Genomic DNA, 24,689 nt, shown 5'->3' with positions numbered 1-24,689 from the left:
AAGAAACTGCACATCAATGATGTGTTTACAGCTCGCCCCGCTGCTCCCCAGAGGCCAAAAAGAATGTATTCACACACGTCGGGGTCAAGCATCGAATCATGTCGTGTCACCGAAATGAAAACTCTAAATCAGGGCTTGGAGGTCGGGGAGTCGTGCCCAGCTGTTCCAGCTGTTCGCTCGCGCAGCAGAGAAGAGTTCGTCAAGTTGTGGCGGGAGATGGGGGAAGCGGCGTTGCCATGGAGTCTCCCCGAGTGCATTTTAATGCCTCTCGGAGGCAGCGGGCGGGTTTCAGCGCCGTGACGCAGCGGAACGGCAGCCGGGCAGAAAGCGCCGACGCGGCAGAGTCGTTACCGGCTGCTCGTTTATGCTTCAAAATCGACGCAGAGTTGGGAGGAATTAAAGTGGGAACTCATTCCGTGCCTCTCCTTTCCCTTCGCTCCCTCCGTGCCAGCAGCATCGCGTCCTCCTCCGCTCCATTCTTTTATTTACAGCAATCATCCGCTCTGTGTGCTCATTGTTTTCCCCGCTCTCATTGACTATGTATGGCCGCCGTTTTCTCTGCCAGCGACTGCAATTACCGGCCGCTGAGAGAGAGTGTGCGTGTGTGTCTGTGTGCTCGTGTGTGTGTGGGTGCTTTCATGTGCACATTATGCGTGAGCATTTCTCAGCGAGCATGCATATGTAAGTGCATTTATGTGACTTTGTGTCTGTGGGTGTCTGTCTGCACACAACTGTGCACACACACGCTGTCCCTCTGGTCTGCACGCAAGAGTGCATGTGTGTGTATGTGTGTTAGTGCGTGTGAGCGTTGTGGAGTGGCTTTTCTCTCTTCGGTGCTGTAAAAACTCCCTGTCTCTTCTCCTGTGCATTAAAGCCCTACTTTGTATCTCCCTTCTGTCAAACCTACCCCCCCCCTCCATCATCTCTTTGTTCCATCTACTAATGACTAATAGTATTTCAAAGTACCTGTGTGGGTGACGGGTGAACGATAAAAGCCTCTGTATGGGGAAAAATGTGACATTTCATCAACGATCAAATGTGATTTTAAATGTATTTATCTGTAAGACTTGGCTGAAAGGAACAAATCATCCGCACGAATATGACATTAAACGAACTAGAGACAGTCTTGCGATGGGGATCCCCCCAAAATAAAAAAAAAGGAAAGAAATGGATCGCAACTGAGCAAGTGTGTGTGTGTGTGTGTGTGTGTGTGTGTGTGTGTGTGTGTGTGTGTGTGTGTGTGTGTGTGTGTGTGGGAGCAATAGGTTAGGCCTTCGTTGGAGAAACCGAGGAATATTCCTCTTGGGGAAGGTTGATGTTCCACAATATTTATCCAGCTGAGTGCGAGTGAGCAGGTCGTCACGGTTCAAGAGCGACTGAACAGCTTGAAGACTCCCCTCTCACTGCCCCCCCTCCACTCGCAGCTCTGTCATATTTGTTGCTCCAGTGTTCCTCTATCGCTCCCACTGTCAGAGTTTCTGCCATTTGTACGTGTGCATGTACATCTTACGGTCATCCAGAGCTCGTAGAACCCGGGTTACATATGTAACTCTTATTGTATCTTTTTCATTTAAAACCTGTTACGGCCATTTTCAAATTGCTGCAAAAAAAAGAAATCAAAAAGTAAAAAGCTGAAATATTGCATTAGTGCGTGTACACTGGTGGTTGAAGAGTTGATTTATGGATGAAAGAAAACTGCAACAAAGTGCAAGGAAGTGTCAAATAAATCATGATGTGCGCGAAGCTTGTGACCTGAATGTCTTTTGACATTGAAGAGCTGGGAAATGTCAGCGGACAGATACAGCACGTCCGTGTGGAGCGATGAGGAGACGTGACGTACCTCGAATTAAGACATGAAAACAACTAGAATTAAGTATTTTTCCCAAGTTCGTTTGATGGCAACCAACTGGAGGATCAGCGCCACAAGCCTTTTCTCTTAATGAAGCAACTCAGTATGTTTGTATCAAATTAGTTGATGAAACCGTGGGATTCATTCGCTTTTTTTCTGGAAATTTGGTTAACATTTCCTCTCATTTGGGATGGAAGCCCGTCTTTGTTCGGCAGCCAGCTTGTATTATGCGTTCATAAACACACCAGTCATGATGCTGTAGTTATTCCAGCAGCCTTGAGACTCAACACAAGTTCATGTGGAGGTTACTGAACTTCAATAACAAATATTCTAACTAGGTTATTTCGTTTAAACTGATAAAGGAAATGGGCAAATCGCGCACTTGAGAAGCTGAAGCGTTTGGTATTTTCGTCCGTAAAGAATTGACTATGAATTGATTAGAATAGTCCAAAAATGTTCCATAGGTCAGGGCGGTGCACTTTCAATCTCAGCTCTGAAAAAGTCAAATTGCTCAAACACACAGACATTTGTACATCTGCAACTCCATCAGCTGATCATGTGATGGGACTGAAAGCTCCAGCTCCAGCTGCTGGCTTGCTGTGTTCTCATATCGATATCCTCCCTTTGGGTACTCGGCACATTAAGCCAACTGTCACTTGGAAAATATCTACAAAGGAAAGATTAAAACGTGTGTTTATGAATGAAGAGATCCTCCTCCGTAGTACGGTAGTATCAGCCTTACTAGTCACACAGAGACGGTTGCTTTAGTACTTTGTGTTTTTTGTACTCATGCACTTCAAGAACCAATCAACGCTGCTGAGCAAGCCTTTTTCCGGCCATAAGAAGAAAGAGTGGAGATTAAACCAGGCTTTTCCTCCTCAAGTGGCAGACCTTGGCAAACTGAATGCGCTGCCTACCTTCACACACTGCAATCACTTTGTGTGACAGCACAGAGCGCTCACGCGGACCTCGATCACAGCTCGCTTGCCAAAGCGTTAATTTCATAGCTAATAATTTAAGCGAATTGCACGCAAGGAGGGAGGGAGGAACGTTCTAGATCTTTGTTTGAGTTCACGAGACGTCGCACACAGAGGGATTACCTCCTCGCTCTGTTTCCGCCAGCCAGGCAGTCACACGGCGGTTTGCGTCCTCATCGCCTCATCGCTTTATCCTATTGGACATCTGCGTGCAATTGTCATGATTACTAGACATCAGTTCTTTGATTGACACATTGAACGCACTTTTCAGACCCGGAGGTCTCCGCCTGGTTTCAGAACTAGTTTTTGGGGGTTTTGATGGACGTCAACAGAAATCATAATGTTGCCATGGAGTCAAGTGAGTGAGCTGTGGGCTGTATTTTCTTTACATTTAGGCAACATTATGTACGCCAAATAAAGATATTGGCAGTTCCTGTTAGCAATGTGCACACAGATGTACGGACAACGATGCTTTCAATAAAAGCACAAAAGTCTAAAAGCAAGTGAGGAAATAAAAACTATTTTTATAAAGTCATTTGTAGTTTTAATGATGTATTCCAAGCGGCTTATAGTTAGTGTTAGGAAGTTAAACAGGTGATAATTCCCTTAATTCAATATCTATTTCATACTGCGATGAAAACATCTTCAGACAGCTGGGTTCTGTCAAGTTTCTCACACAAAAAAAATACATTTAAAAAAAGATTAGCTTTGAACACATCACGATAACTTAATGATTTACCTTCGACCAACACTTATTTTTACTAAACAGAGCTTGAACGCATCATAATACAAGTCTATGGAACCTCAGCGCGTTAGCCATTAGCGGTTTGGCTAACGTTACCGGCTCTCACAGTGTAACGTTATCAGGGATTGGTGACTGAAAAGCATCAATGCCCGTCTACAGATCACATTTTTTGAATGAGTATTGGCCGAGAACGGTCACTTCCTTTCCCACTATGATCGTTGGACTGTGTAATTAAACCACGTTTCACACACGCGTGTGATCGTGGATCAGCGGCGGTCTCGGCACTGATCTCTCACCAAGCTCTGAAAAAACATGTTGTCTTTGATTTCAAAGCAGACTTGTGACTTTTTCTTTTGCGTCGGACATTAGAAGAAGAAAAAGAAGAATAGTAGCAGCTCAACTGCATTACTTAAATAGATGATCATGGTGTATTAAACTTTGAAATGTGGGTCAAAATGTGCCGTTTCAGAGGGTTTTTATGTTGAAAACTTTTCATAGATTGTATTAAAAAAAAACATTTGAAGACTCATGAATAATATAAATGATCCATAGCTATGGGTCTAATTTAGAAAATAAAGTGATTTTGTCTGATTTGGTTGCAAATATATTTGTATTCCCTCTCATCCTCACATCTAGCGGCCTTGGACACAGACGGGGAATGAACACAATGAATGTTTCACTTCTATATGAATTCAAAATTCTTTCTGAAAAGTGTTTGAGCGTACAAGCAGCGTACAAGGCCGTGTTGTGAACGTACATGGAGTGTTGGGGCAAACACAGCTATAAATATATACACACATGCAGTCAACATTTAAGAAACTGTCGCGTGAAGCCAAACACAAAACCCTTCGTTCTTTGCAGTACAAACAAGTGCACTCACACTGAGGCAACATAAAAGCAAAAGACTGACCTTCTAAAGTCAAAGCGCCACAGTTTTCTCCCTCTTCTGTCTCCATACCTCTGCAGTCTCACATCCTCCACCTCTCCTTTCGTCTCCCTCCCTCCATCCTCCCCGTTCTCTCCCTCTGTAACGATCAGCTGCACTGCCAAGAATGTAAGTCTGCCACGGTTGACCTTCCTTTCGCCTCCCCTCTCTTGTTTATGTGGATGTGTTAGACTGACTGCACACACACACACGCACACACACACACACACACACATCTCTGGCCATGTTGGTGTTATTCATTCAGCAGAAGCTGCGGCCTGCTGCAGCTGCATAATTGACCCTGCTGCTGGAAACATGTAGGAACAATCATAATGTGATACCCGCTCTTGTCGCCCGAGCAGGAACAAAAAGAGGCCTGAGCAACCGGCTAACAAATTCAGTCGCGTTGCGTTACTGCAACTCTTTATTGGATTTTTTCTTCTTCATCTTTTCTGCAGCGCTTTTACAGTCTTAGATCGTTTCACTCAATAAAATCTCTCTCAAGAGCGCCGATGTTGCCGTCAATCCGTCAAAAAGAGAAGCTCAGAGTGAGGATTTTGATGTTAATTCACGTTGCCAGTTGTTTCAGTGCGTGTGTTTACTGCACTCGCTTGTAGTTGGCAGGTTGACAGGCAGACGCTATTTTGAGCTTTTCTTAAAAGGCCCAAATGGGATCTATTAGCAGAAGTGGAATATAATATTCATACCTATTAGTTGTACACTTGCAGTACACTTGTTTATAGTACTGTCATATGTTTGTTAGTGCACCCTTTTCTATATTTTACATTCTATTGCACAGTGTTGATTGTTGTTGTTTGCCCAAGACAAATTCCTCGTATGTGTAACATACCTGGCAAATAAATGGTTCCGATTCAGATTAGAATCACCTGAAACGAAGAGGAGCATTGGAAGCTTGGAATGAGCCTTGATCCTGGAGAAGGAGCCCGCCACGTTTCTACAGTAGCCCAGAACGGACAAACCAAACACTGACTCTGGAGAACCAAACCTAGTACGCCCTGAAAAGTACTCTGTGTGCCATAAAACAGTAAAAAAAGAAACGCCAAATAAAATCCGGCAGTCTTCTTTGTGATGTTCCTGTTGTTTGCTGAGGCGACATGAGGGGAGCAGCATGCTGTGGCTAAAAAACATGTGTGGCTTCAGGAAGCTGTAAAACCAGAAGACCTGAAGTCCCAACTTCCACAGCCATCGCAGCAGAGGTAAACTAAATGGTCAATGCGCGTTCTCTCTGTTGCATCTTTAACCAAATCTTCTTGAGGAGTTCCATGACCCCAGGACACGGCGTTGGTGGTGGGGATAAAAACCTGGGACTTCTCCTTCATTGGATGGACTTAATAACCTCTCGTCCTTCTTTCCTCTGACACCCCCCCACCACTAATCCTTTCCTTATATATAACCTGTAGCGACCTCTCTGAGCTCCTCGCCCAGGCAATCTAAGTTGTGATATTATCAGTTTAAGTCACTTGGAAAATGCCATCGGTATTGGAAATGAGAAATGAAGCCGGAGAAAACCTGAATCCCAACACCATATTTTTCTGCCTTCGTCTTGAACAGAAGTGAGCGTCTCTGGTTGACCTTTCTGTCTTCACCGCGGTTCAACTGCTATCTGATGTATGCATATTGTGTTAGGAGTGGATGGGGGAATTAAAACCCACCAGGACAACAACTTTTAATGTGTTTGGTCCCATTTAGAACAAGGTGCACTTCAGCCTCTTGTAGCTGAAGTTAGTATGACACCTCATCTGTTACCACAAATAAAAATAAGAAATTAAGAAATGTTCTTTTCAAATGTTTCTACATTGTAAACACAGGAGAGGAAACTACTTAGATCACTGAGAGAAAATGGGTCATCAGAATATACATTTTTCCCTCTCAGGGCTTCCCTACCTTCTTGCTATTACTGGCATGGAAGTGTGTGGTGTGAATCTACTAATTCTTTCATGAAGTCTCCGACTACTGTAAATCTTTTCAACTTATTTCCACACCCCTCCTTCACACCCTGGTCTTCTGTTTTACAGACTGTAAACGGCGGCCATCTGTTAGCTCGTAAATCTGTCCAGCAGAAGACAACTGCGGGATATTTTCATACGCCGTCTCTTTATGTTCAAGGGTTTGTTTCATTTCTGCAATATGCAGCACATTTCAAATGATGTTTTATGTTCAGCTCTGTCGAGTCAGTATTTCTCTGCCCCCTTCCCGCTCCACTATCTGGATTAATGTAATGAATCCTGTAATGAATGTATTCTGTCGCCTTAACTTCACTTTCAAACACTCTCAAAAATGAACTAATGCAGATTGGCTGCCATTCAGGTAGAAACAAAATGGTGGATTTTAAAATAAAGCAATATGTCATATTTTGTAAGGATTATTTCTCAAGAGATTTCCATTTCTGATATGAAAAAGCTTCAATATGCAAAGTTAAGTAAAGATTTAAGCAAAAACTGCAACAAAACCAAATTAAAGCTTTGTGTTAATTGTGATGGATCACCCAGCTCGAGCAAATTTAATTAAAGGGTTGGAAGTTGTTTGTCATAATTTGCAAGAATAGAAAGCAGCTTTCCGTAAGGAGAGAAACTTGATAAGTGCTACTATGCGATGAGCTGGAGTGTGTGCAGACAAACTAAGAGAATACTAAAGAGGAGGTTTTGTGATTTGATCAGAAGAGGATTTAACTCTAGACAAACTTAATAAGGGACAAAAACATGAGCAAGTCCATGAAAAAGGTTCTCACTTGAACCGGAACATTAACTGTTAAATAACCCCGGATGCAAGTTGGCGTGCGTTTGGACTACAACTTCGACAAGTCCGTCGTTGTCTGACAAACTGTCTTATGAAACAAACCGATTTCACATTTGTTTCCTACTTCTATTCAATATTGGACGAGCACGGTCAACACTGCAGTACAGCTTCTGGATCTGAGCGTCCTGAACAAAAGTCTTCAACATGCTACATGATGCAAACAATAGCTAAATTAGCTAGCTTCCAGCTAAAAATAAAAAAGGAGGGGTTTTTTTTTGTCTTAACCTCTTGATGCAAAAACTGATTACCACTTCAGGTGTTGCATCCGTCACCATTATCACTGTGATATCCGTGATAATGTATCCAGGTGCAGCAACAGTAACTAAGGGGAGCGGTGCTGAGCAACCAGTCAGACTCGAAATAACCTCAAACACACATTTAGCATTCCTTCTGCAATGTCTTGCTGGCTTACATTTACGTTGGTACCGACCTCTCCAGTAAGCTCCAATTATGCCGTGTACAGTGTTTCCATTAATAAGATTAAAGAACAACTTTAATCCAAAGAGCTAAAGGAGCATTAAGCACACATTAGTCAAATTATATGACATTAGCTGTAAATCAAGCGTGAAAACAGTTATTGAAGGTAATCTTTAGGCGATATTCGTCGAGCACAGAATTGATAGTGTGTGTTTTTCCTGTTTGACACACGGGCGGTCACATGCCTTTATATTGCATTGATTGAGAGCAGCAGGTTGACATATGCGAGGGGGGCACTGGATGAAGGGGGGTATGGACATGTGACACTGAAGGAATCGGCAGCCGGGAGATTGACCGATCAACCCCGAATAGCTGGATATAAACAGGAGCATCTGCACAGGAGGACGCGGGGGCGGATGGAGTCATATCACACAGACCGACTGGCAGGCCCGTATGGAGCTGGCAGGTTGTAGGTTTTCAGTCATTTCAAAAGTCCTGCTGATATATCTATAAATGTACCCAATATGAACATAAACGTATATATAAATTAAATACATGTACATATATAAAAGGTAAACCGTCTGAAAACATTATGTCGCTTTAATCAAATATTTCCAAAAAGGAAATTGTGTTTTAAATGCTGCTGAGATCAATACGTCGCCAGTGTCCCTGGTCGCTCGGTTAGTAGCGCGTCTTCTCCAACCCGGTGTGTGATGTAATACTCCGTGAAGCGCTGCCATGGCACAGCAGCGTGCCGCTGCAGCGCTCCAGGCTCCGGGCAGCTCCACCGCTGGGAACGGTGCTCATAGCAGAGCTTGACATTTCGCTTTCTCAGACGCGTGTCCTTGGGCAAGTAGGTGAAGTGTTTCACTTGCCCGAAAGCCCTAATCAAAATGAAGATCTATTAATAAAGAAAATCAAAATGAAGATTTGAACAATTGCGCACAAAAAAACCAAAAAAAAACGCTTCATGTCTCCAAGTTAGCCTGCTTCTTTGTCCAGAACGCTAAGTTGCTAGCTGTAGCTGGTGCGCTAGCTTCAGCTGCTGGCCGTCAGCAGGAGACCCAGAATGACTCCTCAGGTGACTCATAACCAGGAAAAAAAAAAAAAGTTCACTGTCAAAGTCGAGATTAAATAACAAAAACGCCTTTTGAACCCTTTAAATTGAACTTTATGTTGCGCACCTATTGAACAATATGAAAGGCCCCTCCTCATGAGCGACTCTGACCAGATTCCACATTTCAGCACCGATACCAAAGTGCAAATAATTTAACCATTAACCATCATGATTATTATATTGTAGTGTTGATTGCAGCCATTTCATCATGTTGCTTTAGTGGTTTGAGGCAACGCAGCAATATTTTTGGACACTAAATACTAGCATTTGAATGTTTTTTTTGTGTTTAAATTCCTTAAATACTTTTGGTTTATAGATTTTTGCTGAATTTACACATCTAAAGATCATATTGCCACATGTTTATATTTTATACTATACATCCTTTAGTATCTATAATTCAATTAAATAGACTCAATACTCTTATCTTCTAAACTTCCAAAACTCAACATTCGAATATAATTAATATTCTTTTTCTTATGAGAAAAATAAAAAGTTTATTCAAAAGTGAGCAATAGGAATGAATGAAAGCAGGTTGTCGGAGCGGTGCACATAATGATGCTATTTCTCTTCATTTTAAAATCGCACAAAATACTAGTTTTCCAGTGTTGCTTTGTGTTCATCCACAGCTGGCTTCTCTCCAATGGGCTCCATCCCTCTGTGGTTTTCATGGCGCATGCTGCGCCAGCAGATTTCCAGCAGGGCGGTGTAAAAGCAGCCGGTCACCTGCAGCTCGAGGACCATAATGGCTTTTCCGAGATAAAAACACCAACGTTTTTAATGCAGAAGAAGAAGCAGCAGCAGCAGCAGCAGGAAGGGTTTGGTTAGCATTAGCGGCTAAAATACGTCATGAAGAGAGAGACAGCAATGGTGCCGACCATGAACAGAATAAAATGGGGGTTATTTAATTACAGATGTTTAATAAACTGATTATAACTTTTAACCGTCATTCTACGTGACTTGTTGATGAGTAAAATGGGCGCTTTGGCAGGAAAGCGCTCTGCAACTTTGTTTAAACTATTTTTCCGAAACTCATATGAATAGATAGATAGATAGATAGATAGATAGATAGATAGATAGATAGATAGATAGATAGATAGATAGATAGATAGATAGATATGTGTATGTATTCTCCTTATATTTTAGCAGTTTTGAGAAATATTGTATCTATATATACTGACATATTTCTCTGAAGTGACTTATTTTTTATCCTCTCTTTCTTAAAGTAAATTCCATGACTTTCACAGTAAAAAAAAAATAAAATAATGTTTCCCTCACCTCATCTCCTGCAAGATATTGGATGTTTTGAGGAAAATAAATATACAGTATATATACAGTTGGTAATAAACCCAGCTGTGATTAAGGACAACGACCTCCGCCCCGGTGCACATCGCAGCAGTAAATGCTTCTCAGCAACCACATTTTTATATTTATGGCATATGTTGCAGGCTTTGCATTGCTTCTGCAGTCTGTGCCCAGGGATTATTAAAAGATTTATGGAGATTATTTAGTTTGATTGCTTGAGCAATTCATAGCTGCCAGTCACACAGTAGCCCAAAAATCAACGGTATTGATCGTCTCCTCTCCGGCGAGCTCTTGTCAATCAGTGTGGAGTTTTAGTGGACACACTGATCCGCGTTGGGATTACCAGACAACAGGAAAGTGTTCACAATGTTCTGGACCCCAAACTGTGCACACTGAGCGTCCTCGCTCGTGTTTTTCTTCTTTTTCTTGTTTTCAAGTGCAGTTGAGAAATAACAGGAATAAATGGAATTGAGGCCAACAGATCAGAATCCAACGGAGGCGTTGGGGAGAAAATGGCTGCAAAGCAGAATTGAGCCTTTATAGAGACAAACGGACTGAATGTCAAAACCCGCCACAATTGGTCTTCTCTAATTCAATGTTGTACGACATATGGGTAACAAAAATAATCATAATAATAATGTCATACTACTGCGTAGTGTACAAGGTGATCGTAAAAATGTAATTTTTAAAGAGAGAGAGAGTCAAGTTAGGAGAAGAAAATCTCATGACTTGAAAATCTCAGCAAAAGACAGAGTGAAGGTCAATCCATTAGTGCTGATTAAATCTCTCACACACACACACACACACACACACACACACACACACACACACACACACACACACACAAATGGGATAATTAGACACGGGGGATTTCAGTGGGAGATTGGGCAATAAAAAAGAGGAAAACCTAGACCTTGGTGTGTGTTATTCTTGCATTGCATTATTATTCCTACATAACTAGTGGCTGTCATCTCGGGGTATTCTCGCTTCATTGACGTTAATCTTGGGCGACAGTAAAACACGAGCAAAAGAGGGGGAATGAATGATGTGATAAAAATAGTCCCGGGGTAAACTATAATCACAGGCATTTCCAAACCCAACGATCACAAACATCGAGTTCGTTAAAAGTTACATAAATAAAAGATTGTTATATTTAAATTGGTCGACAGTCAGCTATTACTGACTTAACCCTCGTACTTTCGTGACGTGGACATGACAAAATTGCTAAAAATTGTACGTATTGGGTGTACTTTTTATTCTTGCTTTAAGGCAGAAACGCACTGAAACAACAAGGCAGATGTTTAAAGACACAGCTGTTGTCTGCAATGGTCCAACGGTCAGGCAAAAAAGAAAAAAAGCTGTCAACGTTTTAATTTTCACAGCCACAAAGGGCAAAAAAAAAGCGCATTTTTATGAGGCTGACCAATTTTAAAAGCAAAGAGATCTCATGCATGTTTTAACAAGGATGTTCTGGTCAAGGAGGAGGCTGAGGAGGGAGAAACATGGAAGAGGAGCGTTAATTAAAAAACATTCCAAATTGCCCTGCGCTCAACTGCCAATTAAGAAGGTAATTAAGCCAGCTTCATTATAAACCGCACAACCCGAGGAAAAGAAATGACGCAGGCATTAGCAGGACTGCAGAACAAGAGAGAAGGCTGCAGTGGTGACGGTACGCGTAGGAGATCAAACGCAAAACAACGAGCTTCAGGCTGAAAGCCCATCAAAGCACCTGCATGTACTCGAGCGGCCAACGCAGCGGCTCACTGGCCCACGTTGCACGGGTCGCCTGCTCACGGACCACTGCAGAGCGGATGCTGGAGGAAGACTTCACAGGGCCAATGGCACAAAAATGAGTGGGAGATTTTTTATTCATAAGATCAAAATCAAATCATTCTCTCTCTAATAGAAAACTAATAAGCATATCAATATATATATATATATATATATATATATATATATATATATATATATATATATATATATATATATATATATATATATATATATAATAGTTCATTACAGTAAAGATTAAATGCATGAATCAGCATATCTTTGCAAACAGACCTGAAGTAGCAGGAAACAGCAAACCTGGTCCAAAGTTCAAACAATCTACCTCCCAGCAGCTTCATAATTAACCTGCTGTATCACCTTCTATGAATCTCTACAGACTCGGTCCGTTTTGATCCATGCCGAGGTCAGTCAATTTATTTATGAGTCAATGTCGTCCATTAGGTAACTGCAAAGTGGACCGAGTGAAGATGAACCTGTATGCATGCATATTGCCGTGAGATAATCTATCTATCTATCTATCTATCTATCTATCTATCTATCTATATATATATATATATATATATATATATGAAAAACATGAACTCAGCCATACATCACATCATACAAACTACAGGTAAATAACCTAACTGGAACATAAAGCTACAACTACAAAGTACTAGCGGGTATCGTTCATGTTTCATACATTCAAAGTAGTTTTGTGTGGGATGAGTGTTTCATCTCCCCAGTGGACAGATATCTCTCACAGCATGATTGCAGCAATAGTCTCCAAGAGCCCGGTGATGACTCATTTAATGCTCGTGTACCTGTTCTCTCCCTCTCGCCCTCTCCCTCTCTTCCCTCTGTTGGCCCCATGTGCCCTTAATGCAGCAGCCAAACAACTTGACCACTTAGCAATGTATATGTGACCACATGCACACTTCACCAAACCGTCTGATTGGTCCTAGTGGGTCAAAGCTACTCAAACATGACCTGCGCCGAGAGAGAAAGAGAGAAAGAGAGAGAGAGAAACGCGCGCACACAAACACACGCCGCTCGCATGTGTTTGTGTGTCTTCTGATTGGCCGACGTGGGACATGCGCTCGGCGTGCATCACTGTGTGTCTGAGCCAAAGGTAGCTTGGGGAAGGGTGCACGTTGCCGTGGCAACACGAAGCAGAGGGGCGGGGAATAAGTTGTGGTTGCTGCGATGTGAGCAGACTGTCAATGACGGACGGTGATGCGCGTGCAACTCCTGCTGATTGACTGAGGACAGAGGGTGTCTGAGGTAAGACATGTCATGCCGCTCCCATGTTCTTCCCTCTGTTTCCCCCCAGTCTCCACCACCTACCTGTAATCTGTCTCTCTCTGAAATCACTCCATCACACTTTCACACCCTTCCTTTTCTCTCTCTCTTCTCCCTTTCCTTCACACTTTGTCAGACAAGGAACAGCATGTTCTGTTTTTTAAATAAGATATCATTTCAAAGAACAGAGTTAATAAGCAGCAGCGTGAATGATTTCCATTCGGGGAGCTCAGCAGTCGTCTGATGGCTCAGGGAAGATGCTCCGCGTTCAGAGTAATCAAACACGATAGATGGTCTAAGGTCTGGGTTTTTTTATGCCAAATGCAGGTTTATACCATCAGATTTGAAAGATTTTCCCTAAATGATGGACAGCGGGAACATTTCCAGTTTCGTCTGTAAGATTATTTGGTTGCAGGTGCAACATGAAGGCCGTTGCTGATGCAGTTAGGAGGGTTTAATGTTGACAGCAGCTGCGCTAACTAGCCGGGGATCCAAGTCAGATTTGGCAGATATACCAATATATGAATACCAGCGTTTCCCACAGGATGAGATTCTCCGTAGGAGTTATGCTCGCAGCTCTTTGAGGCTAGTACTTTTAGCACAGCTGTGTTTTGAATGCTAACATGCTCACAATGTCAATGCTAACATACTTGGTGTTATCTTCATATATAACAAGTATATTAGCAAGCTAACATGCTAACACTTGCTAATTAGAAAATGCGGCTATGTCAGTCGTCCAAGTATTTGTTCAAACAATTCTATTGATGAATTGATTTTTTTTTCCCCCGTACCATACATACAATAAGCCCAACACTCACGGGTTTATAAGACACCAAAGATACAGCTGCAGTGCTCAAACTGTATTTAATTTCATTACTAAATTACGTTATTTCACCGGTTGGGCTTTAACTAAATATTCTGCCTTCCTTCCTGGGTAAATAATATTTGCTACAAAAAGAAGAACGTTCCTTTTCCTTAACTACAACTCAAGTCTTGCATTATTCTCCAGCCAAAAGAAATCAACATAAATGTACATCTTTAATGTCCCTGTAGACATTTGTGTGAAGTTGTCATAATTAGCGTATGAATTCTTGAGTTACAGCCAAAAAACGTGCCGTCACAGTGACCTTTGACCTTTAAAATCAGTTTAACATTGAATGTATGTTTGTGCCTAATTTGCAGAAACTTCCTTTGGGTGTTCCTGAGAGTCTGCGTTGACGGACGCACAACCCAAAACCATCATGCTGCCGGACTTGCCTGTCACGGAGAAATTAAAATGTTGTCATCCTGACGGAAATCCGACAGTTTAGTATTTTCGTCTTTACCAAAGCGGTGACGGTAAATGGACGTGCATTTGCATAGCGACTCCCTAAAGAGCTTCACGCTACAGGTCCTCATTCACCCGTGCACACACAGATGGCAGGGGCGACCATATTGGGAGCCATTTGGGGTTAAGTGTCTTGTCTCCGGACACGTGGACATGGACAGAAGGAACCTTCCGATCTTCTGATTGGACGACAACCCTCTAAGCTCTGACATCTTTGTGCTCGTCAAACCACAATCATCACATTCGTCAACTCGAATCACATATTATATGACTGCAAACTACAAACTTCCCACTTTTATCCCAAGTCTGTTTGACTGAGGTTTCTTTGTAGAAATGTACATTCTTGCAGGGGTTAACGACCTTTACTACAAAGCCGTCCGTCTCCACTCTGTGTATTCTAATAAGGCAGAAATGCCATTTAAATGTCAATTTGTGATTAAAGAACTTGAAATGCTAAAAGATGGAAAATCTATTTTTCTTCTTCTCATAATCATTAGTATATAACGGCAAAGGATGAGCGCAAGGATGACAAACTGTTAACTTTTACACTCTAGCCCGCAGAGCCTTCTGTTGCTGAGGAGAAGAAACACGTGAGGAAAAGCACGCCGATAAACAAGCGTGTAAAGTAATGAAGCGAAAAGGAACTCACCGCTGCATTCTTCTCTGTACTCTGAACGCCGTCCCCCTCCTTTCCTCTCCGCCGTCACACAATACGGATCGTGGTAACTTTTCGACGGTTCACAACACTCTGGTGTGATCTGCCAGAGAGTTCTTCTTAGCCTTTATTTCTTTTGCTGTCACGGCCCCCCCTCAAGAACTTCTCCCGCTCCGTGGGTGGATTAATTTCTCTTGAGGCTTCATGTGGGTGACACCCGAGGCAATGGGGGTGGTGGGGGGGGAGAACTTCTGAGTCTCTCCTGTGATCTCCCCCAAAGGCCTCTTGGGCAATGGCTGATTTATGCTACCGCTTGGATCACGAGGCTCGTGTATGATGCGACTTTGCTGGGAGAAGTCGATCAAATGAAATCGTCTGCCGGGGCAGCGCTCCTGAGTCTCTCTTTCTCTCCACCCTGATTCTCTGGAGGCCTCCCTGGCTACCGTTGCTTTCCTCCTGCCTCTAAGGCAAATGGGAGATGCTAAAGGAGAGTCTTCCACTGCGCAGGCTGAAGCACCGGGCTTGTGAGCGTGCGTTACCAGCCGGAATGGGTTTGAGCACCAGGATAGTGAACGCCGTTGCTGAAAAGTTCCCTTTCGGTTTCCTTGAGTGAGTGTCGCTGAGGTATATAGTTCCCTGCCGGGTGTATTGTACAGAAGGGTGAGGCTGTTGTGAGTGCGTAGCTGGCTTTCTGGCAACGGCACCCCTTCTTCTCCCCCCTTCGTCCAGTAATAACCAACCCAGGCTACAAGTGTGGATCGGTACAATTGAGGCAGTGAGCTGGTCTGAGCTGGCGGGCGGCGAGAGGTCCGAGGTCGTTGCTGGTCGTCACGGCTGCAGTGAGGAGAGCTCGAGAGGCAATACAGGTTGTCATGGTAACAGCAGCGAGAGGTCACAGGTTAGTGTTTCTGCCCTGTGTTTCAGTCACTGGGGTTGGCCGTTTCGGTGGAGGAGGTAGGCAGTGGGAGAGAAAATCCCTGAGGTAAATGGAGAAATGTTGCGCGAAGAGACGAAAAAAGAGGAATAGATCACGAATAATAAATTGCTTTCACTTTTCTTTTCTTTCGGTTTTCCTTCTCTATTTCCCTGGGAGGTAGAAAGCAGGAGAGGTCGTTATCTCTGATTGGATCAGAGGAAGAGGACGGGCTGGAGGTAAAGCAGTGCTGTGGTAGTCTTGAGGTCTACTCTTCCGTCTTGTTTCTTTTGTAAAAGAATGCTGGTGTTTTCCCCGAGTCCATCTGAAGAAGAAGTCGACGCTTGGCCCCGCCTCTGAACATGCACGGTGAGGTTTCTTCAGGGGCTCCACCTGTGGGAGACAAACACAGAGACAGGTTAGCATTTTTGACCAAGGCACCAAACATCGTTATTGCTTCACTCCGGAGGTCCATGACCTCGGTTGTTTTTGTGATTCACATGGACGGACTCTCGCTCATCGCTCAGTTTGGTCCCTTTAGGACCCGACAAGTTCTCCAGACTTAACAAATCAGTTTATCATTGCCTTTTCAAAGTGACCCCGATAACCAATTTGTCTGATCTGGTGCCCCTATCAGCACTGTATGATGAAGTCCATTAATCAAGCTGCTTCCAAATCACAACTAGTGTTACCAAGATTATGACTTTGAGTTGGAAATCTGGTGAAATATCTAAATACTGAAATTATCTCACGGCAACATCCTAAGACATCCCGATAAGTAATAAATAATAGTGGTGCTTTGAGCTAAATGCTAACAATAGTGTGGCCTGTATGCACAAAATGGCAAGGCATTGCAATCAGTAGTTTAAGAGGTGGACCGACGGCAAACTTGCATTTTCGCCACTTGCACGGATACAAATTATGTAGAGACTGTTTTTCTGATCTACAACCACTGTGGTTGATATTTGCTCAGGTTCAGGCACAAGAAAACACTTGGTAAAGGTTAGGGAAAGATCATGGTCACGGTTAAAAGAAACCAATCTTAACTGTCTGCAGCAAATGGGAAATGAAGCGCATTCTCATGTGTAAAAGTCACATTTTAATGACCCAATTATCCACTCTTACCGTCTCTCTAAGAGGCTCTGCAGCACTGTAACATTGTCGCGCCTTGTTCCTCTGCCGTCGCTTCAGAGAGATACTAATCAGAATCTGAACTACCAGTTGAGGTCCTCGTGTATGTAAACTGAACTGCTGGTTCCTTGAGGCAAATTATGTAGTTTCTACTTGGATCATTTGCGAGCGATAGAGAGAGAGAGAGAGAGGAGAGAAAAAGTCAATGCCTCCAAGCCTGAAACCGTGGTGCTCTGTTGGGTCGCCATGTTGGCAACGCGAACAAGCTCCGGGCCCAGGTAAAGGGATTCAAGCATCTTGGAGGCCTAGCTCCCGATTGAAGGCAAGATGAAGTGTAAGACAGGAGACCCTCGGGACAGACCCAGAACAACCTGGACGGTACTACATATCCCATGTGCCTAGGGATCAGGTTCCCCCAGGGGGATATGGAGGATGCAGCGAGGGAAAAAGACATCTGAGCTACTTTGCCCACCACTGTACGTTTCATCCCTTGACAGACGCTTGATTAACTTTGAGGAGGGAGGCGGGGGCAGAATTTAAAGCCCGTCCATTTTATGAACCTGTTTTCAGATCCCGAGAGAGGTTGAATGCCCACTAGTCAACCAGAACGGAAGAGGACTTGTAGGCGAGAGTCTTCAAGCAGGTCCAGTTTCTCTTGACGTAGCCCAGCTGGATTTGTAAACGAGACCCTGATAAGAGATATATAATAGACAGATGGAAGCTTAAAAAAACCCTGTCAGCAACACAAGGCAGAGAGGCATGAGGCAATGCATAATGCAACAGATTGGACAGAGGACGAGCAGAACATTTTAACACGGGTGCTTCTTTTGTCATATTCTGAGTCATGAAGCATCAAGCAACATGGGCTGCACGTTGGTCTTAACCAGCGTTCTTTGGTATTTCAGGTATATCAGTAGAGGTAAAGCACTTATTGTGGGGCTCAGGAAAAATAATCTTGGTTCAGAACATCTGTCAAGCCGTGATGGCTCTTGGTTGCAATTACATGCATACTAATGGTGGATTTCTCCTGTGAAATGTGCACGCTGTCAAAAAAAAAAGCATGCTGGCCGTGTTGCACAAGAAAAGTGATTCACAACGATAAAGCAACAGTGTGCAGTGCTGTGGTGTTCCCGCACACCACAATGGCTCTGTAGGGGCGATGGAGGCGAATACTTCAATGCACTGAGTTCATTCATTTGCAACAACAAAAGCTACAGTTCTTGCTCAGTATGCAAATCGGCAACGGGGTGGGAAAATCTATTGTTGGCAACCCACATTTGAATGCACAAAATGTACAGACACACACACACCCTGTTAATCTTCCTCCATCTGTGCAAGCTGCTCCTGGGTTGGGTCTGTCACACATGCATACATCTCTTTTGTGTGACTCTTCATATAGACAAACAGGTATGTTCATCGTCCAGTCACGCACACACAAGTGGAGGCAACCAGCGGAATCGAGCTCCGTCCTTTATTTCAAGAACATTTCAAGAACAAGACCGGCAGTCAACCTGTTTCTCTGAATGCCTTCCATTTGCCCGGCTGAGCTTCAAGCCCTCTTAACTGCCTGAGCACCACTCGACCATACATTAACCGTAAATAGGTCCGGCAGGTGCATGAAAAGTCCGACACTCACCATCTCGCTCTCAAACAACTCGTATATTCAATTTACCGAGGAGCACTCGAACCCACCAGGGGCGGGTTTAAAAACCTTAGAATTGGGGGTCCAGACAGGTTATCTTTGTCTTCATGGTTGTTTTGCCTGTCTCTTTATAGTCTTTTTGTGTCTCTAGGTTGTCGTTTTACATTGATGCACGGTTGTTTTGTGTCCCTATGTGGTCATTTTGTGTGTCCGTGTGGTCATTTTGTGTCTCGATGTGGTCATTTTGTGTCTCAGTGGGGTCATTTTGTGTCTCGATGTGATCATTTTGTGTCCCTTCAGAGTTGTTGTGTCTCGAAGGTTATTTTGTGTTACTATATGGCGAGTTTGTGTCTCTTTGTATCACATTATGTTAATTTTAGGTTTCTTTATGTTCGTAGAAAAAAAGAAAAGGGAACTGTGTCACATGGTGCCAGCGTCCTCTGTGCTTGCACCCGTAGACGTGTTCAATAATTCAACAATACAGAAAAGTCAACTACTTAGCATCTGACTTTGGTTGGAAGGACACCGGAAGAGAGCCAATCAAATTCCAAAGGCGGGGCCTTGGTAACTTAAGTGTGATAAGTTCACTACTATCCATACTGTGTATATCATATTATCCATCACACTGGACCTTAACTGCTTCTTTTGCACTCTGGACAGATGCAAACTACATTTCGTTGTCACACTACTTGTACTATGTGCAATGACAATTAAGTTGAATCTGAATTTGAGGTTCACACATATTTATACACACACCTGTCCACATTCTCCTCCTTTCACTTCTAATTTGTGGCAAAACATTTTTTTTGCAAATGCTGAAGGAACAACACCCCCTCCCTCCAGGACACTTCCCAGGGAAACAAATGAGCGCTCAGCAGAGGACTAATTAACCGGCAGCAGGAAACGCCGTATGAAAGACACATCAACATTAATCTTATGAAGGAAGATGGAAGGGGAGGGAGCGGGGATCGTTTTGTACAATATGTATTATTCTGTAAGCAGGAGGCATAAGATACTTTCTTCCTACAGTAACCGGCTGTTATCAATAGTTTTCCAGGAATTTAGCGCCAGTGTCAGAATGCAAAAGAACCTTGTTTGCCTGCCAAGTTGGCTGTGTGAACGTGGCAAAAAAAAAAGACCATCTAGCGCCAAAACTCCCGACCATTTGGCTGTCGGAAAGTGAGAAAAAAAAAGATGGATTGGCTGGAAAACAGAACAAGGAAGGTGGGTGGAGGGGTGGTTGAGTGGTTCTAGAGATGTCCAATGTATCCAAGTTCTCTTCAAATATTTGATTTAAGACCTTCAAGATTCAAAGATTTTTCAAACTGTCAAATAAGGTCTGAATAACAGGTTTTGTCTGCGTTTCCAAAGCCTTTTGTGCCAAATAGTAACCCTCGAGCCATTGTTGTGCAAAAAACAATAAAAAAATCAATGTGCCTCACCGCTGCAGTGGGTGAACATGGGCATGAGGCAATAAAAAGGAAATCCTATATCACAGTGAATGCAGTCTTGTATCATCATACAGACATTTTATTGTGGCACGTTGTGTGTTTTAGAGGCAATAGGAACTAAAGAGAAATGGTTAGTTGTTAAAAAAACCAGTCGAGACGCTGTTGAACCCTTGAACTATACATTTGTAACATTTTTAAAGGTAGGAAAGTGTTGCTTCTCCTGATTTCTCTTACGTCTGCAGGTACAATACTGTCTCTTTTCCGGCTTCAGCGACCAACAGCGCTCTGCAAACACGCTAATCGCCTCGGCTTCAGAAATAAATCGGGAGCAAAGGGCAAAGCTGCAGCCCTTAGATTCAAGCGAGGTGCCCCATGAGAAACAGTCAAGGGAGCCAAAAATAAAAAATAAAAGTATCATTGTGTAGGTGTAATGCCTCCACATTTCAAATAGACCCTGTGAACTAATATTTGTATTTCTGGAAGTACCAATACGTTGTATTTGTACCTTTGACTTATTTTACTGTCACAGCTTTTTTTCATTTTCAGCATTTCCTCACATTCGCACTGCATACTGAAGAGCTTGATTTTTTTTTCATGTGTGGGGGTTTGAGGGCTCGTTGTTGGCCAGTGAGTGGGCTGCCGACCTGTCGTTCTGCATCTCGCCCCGACCTTTGACCTCAAGAGACGGCGAAGGAAGACCAAAATAGGGAAGAGATCCTCCAGGCATCAATAAACTTGTTGTTTTCATTGTCTCTGGGCCTGCTGACATGTCTTTTACTACTGGCCTGCAACAGAAGGCATGCTTGTGTGTACTAAGCTCAGTCTCTTGGCTGAGGATCTGTCTCAATATTGGCAGCAGGTAGTGATGAGGTCATGAAGTGCTCGTAGCTAGGGCTTTTTATTTCATTTTTTTTTCATTGTGTATCTATTTTCCTACAATTTTGGATGGCTGGATGGCATTTGGAGCCTGGAAAACACCCACCAACCCGCCTACACACACTCTGCAGTAGCAATCGTGGGTACGCAGCCAAGTGAGTGTGTGAGTGAGTGAGAGACCTTCCTAAGCAGTGCAACAATACTCAATCAATTATAGCAGGCTAAACCAGGATTACCGTGGTTGTACGCCTCCGCCAAACAGTCAAGTAGCAGTTTGAGTCCACGTCCGTCCTGCGATGTGATACAGATACCAGACTAGATACCCTCATAGATTTTGGATGTTGCAATATGTCATTAGTGTTGTATTTTCATGATTTTAGAAGCTGCATTACAGTACAAACTGTTCTAGCTGTCCACATTAGTCATTATTATTTACCTAATTTACTCATTGTGTAAATATTTTGTCAACCCTACAATGTGTTGCAATGTCGCTCAAGGCATTTGATCAATACTTTTAGGATATTTGATTTTTCCCCACATTGCCCAACCCTGTGAGGAAATGCCATGACTTATCAGGGAGCTGCAGCCAATGAGAGAGACAGACAGACAGACAGGTGTTGAGGGGGCAAGTCATGAAATTTACACATTCATAAATTTAAAAAAGGGAACAAAATTTTAAAAACAGAATAAAATACTACGCTAGGTTTAAATATTACGGTATCTGGGAAAAAAAATAAAGCACGGGGGCAGCTTTTAGTACGACGAGCAACATCTGCCTTCAAAAAGCAAAAAAAAAAGATAAGAGCACTTATCTGTGAAAATAATTGAAAATGGCTTCCCCTGCTTTGAAGCTCCACTTGCATCTGTGCACTTTTTCTTTTTTTCTTCTATATTCGGTAAGTAACTGGGCTGTAAAATTAGGATCACATGCTTGTTAGTCAGTGTGTGACACTGCAGAGTGATGTGGAGACAGAGCCGTCCTCTCACGGGGCAGTACGCATGAAACTACCATCGGGTGAAAACAACGAGACCGGGGACGTGATCCTCTGAAACTGATGAAGCCCGTTGAACACACAGCGCAGCTTACAGTTTGACTGATAACATCGCCGGCTCTCTCTCCGTGTCGGGTGTGGCGTGGTGTGGTGCCTCTGATACGGGTGTGTGTGATGAATGTTTCTCAAGACTCACTGGAGCGTTCTCTCACGTGATAGCCAGCCCCATACTGCTTTATCTGAAGGATATCTAAACACAAGCCAGTGTTGGCACTAAAATTTGAGAGAATACCCTAATGGATCAAACGCTGGCTGTATTTATTTATTTTTTTACTGATATTGTATGGAGAAATAGATATGGCGACAATATATACACGATACGTATCAGAAGAAGACTATATGCACGGGGTCTGAGAGCGCTGAAATATCCGGTGTGGCTCAAAATGACGAGTGTGCCTCAGAGGCGTTGCGGTGCTTCGCTGGTGTGAGACTGAGAGCACCAACGGGAGTGCTTTCAGGCATGCAGAGGAATAAGTATTCAGATTAGAAAATGTCAGATTTATGACTGGAATGAAAGGAAGCTAACTCTCTAATTAACCGCTCCATAAACTCAGAATTATTCCCCAACAAGTCCCCTTGTAAATATCCCCCCCCTCCAAAAAAGAAGATTTATCTGCGCAATAACAGAGCGTTCAATTCAGCGGACGACCAAATAATGATATTATAAGTAATCCATGGCGATGTGACCTTGACTCTTTTGTCTCTGTTCTCACCCGACATCAACATGTCGTGGCGCAAACATCATGTCTTTCTTTGGCCTTTTTTTCCAGAGTTTTAAGAGATCGTGGACGAATCAAACTGGTGTTAATCTGCGTCCATTCATGAGGCAATCGCACAAGCCGCATGCTGAAGCCAGGTGTGAACTTTTACTCGGCGGCAATTCAACACACTGTAGTGGACGTGAGGACATAATTCAGGACTGGTGGCGTAGCGTGAAGTCCCCACCAGCTGTCACGGTTATAGGACGACTCTGAGGATGCTCAAGGTAAGTGGGACATGTTGCCTTCAAGAGAAGTAGTGCAACCATGGAAACTGCTTCCAAAAGAAATGTCTTCATTCCCCCTTCAAGTTTGTACAAAGTTAGAGATTATATGATAATATAGAATCAATACAAATTATACAAAATCAGTACATCATGATAATTACGTTAAACCTTATATCATTTTAAAATCAGAAAGAAACAACTTAACCCTCTGAAGCCCAACAGTTTTACATTTTCTCTCTGTAGCCTAGCTTTTCACTGCAATGCATAAATCCTGCACAGCGATGCTATTAGTGGTGAGAACTAAAAAATGTCTTGCAATGAATTAAATTATAAAGAAGAAAAAAACGCTAGTTGACATAAACAACATTAATGTGTTACTAAACAACGGCGGCTCCATGTGCTGTATACATTAAGATATTCACATTTTTCCAGCCTCTCCTCAATGTGCAATGTGTTCAGCAGGCTGCAGTTCAGCTTCCCGGAGTCGTGGTCACGTGACTGCTGGTCTCTGGTGAATCAATCATGGCGCAGAATTTTATGCTTTTTTACAGGATCTGGTGACTTCAAACGTTTTTCTTTTTTTTTTCTTCCGAGGGCGAGATTTTAAACGAGACGCCGTAGAATGAAATGTTTTTTGATGAGGTTTCACAATTTTAAGCTTAGTTTCGGTTGCTTTTGCTGACGGAAGTGTTCTTCACACATGATGTGGACCCTTAGAAAGATGACTATCTGACGATTATACACACAAAAAGACTTCTCTTCTCTTCTCTGACTTTTCTTTTGTAAAAACTAGTGTGGCTTATTGACATATTTGTCCTGTAACGTATCCGTGTGACGTGAGGTCTGAGTTTTTCTGGTCTTGTACTGCCTGTTGTCTGGGTTTCAAAGGTCTCAGCTCTTCACGCACTTCAAAAGGTGATCACCCCACTCTTAATGGGTTTTTCTTAAAGGGTAACTAATGTAGGTCATATTATAACCGGATCCCTAATTTCTTGTGTGTAACTAATGGGGAAAAGTATGGAGAAGTCTCCTGCTAGACGGTAACTTGGAGACAAAAAGCAGTGAGCATCAGAGAGGAAAGATTTCCGCTGTCATGGCTGAATATTTTGCAGGTTTCGACAACGATGGATGAGGCCTAAACCTTCTCGCACGATTTCCGAAGGATGCATCTTGTTAACAGGTTCCAAAAGGAGCCATGACAAAGCTAGCATTACTTTCTCGCATTTGTCTGCCTCCTATTGCAAATCTGTGTGAAATTGTCATAATTAGCATATGAATTCACAAGTTATGGCCGACAATGTGTTCTGTGAGGTCAAAATGACCTTTAACCTAAAAATCCAGACGGAAATGTTATGCCTAATTGGAAAAAAATCCCCTCCAGGCATTCCCGAGATACCACATTCTCGAGAACCGGACAGACGACCCGGAAATATCAC

The 24,689-nt window shown here is 43.0% G+C and overlaps 1 protein-coding gene across 2 annotated transcripts in view; it reads right to left on the bottom strand.

The window, feature by feature from the left end:
- Positions 1–24,689, bottom strand: part of LOC137786342 (thyroid hormone receptor alpha) — a 73,306-nt gene that overhangs the window by 26,245 nt on the left and 22,372 nt on the right. For both annotated transcript variants that reach the window (XM_068578166.1, XM_068578167.1), the window contains one exon: positions 15,198–16,509. The gene's annotated coding sequence lies outside the window, so the exon portion shown is untranslated. The remainder of the gene's footprint in view (positions 1–15,197; positions 16,510–24,689) is intronic.

Source organism: Clinocottus analis, unplaced genomic scaffold (genome assembly GCF_023055335.1).
Source record: "Clinocottus analis isolate CAN_PGR_092001 unplaced genomic scaffold, fCliAna1.0.p SCAF_16, whole genome shotgun sequence".
Classification (NCBI taxonomy): Eukaryota; Metazoa; Chordata; class Actinopteri; order Perciformes; family Cottidae; genus Clinocottus; species Clinocottus analis.
The sequence above is the reverse complement of the archived record's forward strand: the minus strand, read 5'-3'. Positions and strand labels throughout refer to the sequence as shown.